Below are 1,052 nucleotides of genomic sequence, written 5' to 3' on the forward strand. Positions count from 1 at the left end.
CTCCCATAAAGAATGATAGTCTCACAAACTCACAGGGGTAGTTCTACCCTGTTCCACAGGGTCACTATGTTTGCTTTATTCATTTTCAATCTGATAATTCCAAAATCATTGAATATAGTTATGAGGTTTGCTCTGTTTTTTAAATTTTAGCTTGCACAGTTGTTTTATGCTAAAAATAAGACATGATGCATCAGGTAAAAAAATAACTAATGTAGATAGTCATTTCTTATGAGATTTTACAATTAGTTGACTAAGAATTAACTTGTTTGTTTTAGTTTATGGTAGCAAAATATGTCAGAGTCTAAAATTTCCTGTAGTGCTGGTGTGTTGATCACTCCTGTTATTTTGTTGTTGTTGTTATTACTGTGGAGATTCCTTTTAAAGTACGGTATGAACGTTTTAGTTCTTTCAGATATAATATCTAGTTACATAGGCGCTCCAGTGATCTTATGATAAGGTGTAGGGGTGGATGAAGTATTTTATAATTCTGTGACTACCAATCAACCTGTGTCACCTTTGCGAGGGATTCTCATCCTGCCTTAGATGAAGAAATGGCTTGGTTTTGTTTTCTTACAAAACAAATTGTTTTTTTTTGTTTTACTCAGAGGAAGCTGCCCTTTGGAATGGCCAAAGACTCATAGTTACTCCCAATTTCTCCTATCTATACGCTTCAGGAACAAAACCCAGCAAAAGGCCTTCCTCCTAACGCTCACCACATCCAATCCCAGCAGGACCAATGAAGGTAGAATTCTGGGCTGCTGTCCATAGGTTTAACCCCTCCTCTGCTTGGGGGACAAGTGGGAAAGTCTCTGTGAACCACTGGACCCCCAGGGCTCCTTTCGAACGACTCCAGAGAAATATCCAATCTGGAGCCCATATGAACTCAACATAACAAAAGGTATTCATGCTCATCAATATTTGAAAAATAAGTGATTTGAAACCAACGACATTGAGAACTGTAAACGGAGCTGTATTTCAGATGAGACAAATGAAGCTCCTTGTCTCCATTCAGAGAGAAAATATATTGTAAAGCCCTTAACGCTAATTCAGTT

The sequence above is a fragment of the Echinops telfairi genome, unplaced genomic scaffold, assembly GCF_000313985.2.
Source record: "Echinops telfairi isolate 266 unplaced genomic scaffold, ASM31398v2 ScPeMD7_21;HRSCAF=78, whole genome shotgun sequence".
Taxonomy (NCBI): Eukaryota; Metazoa; Chordata; class Mammalia; order Afrosoricida; family Tenrecidae; genus Echinops; species Echinops telfairi.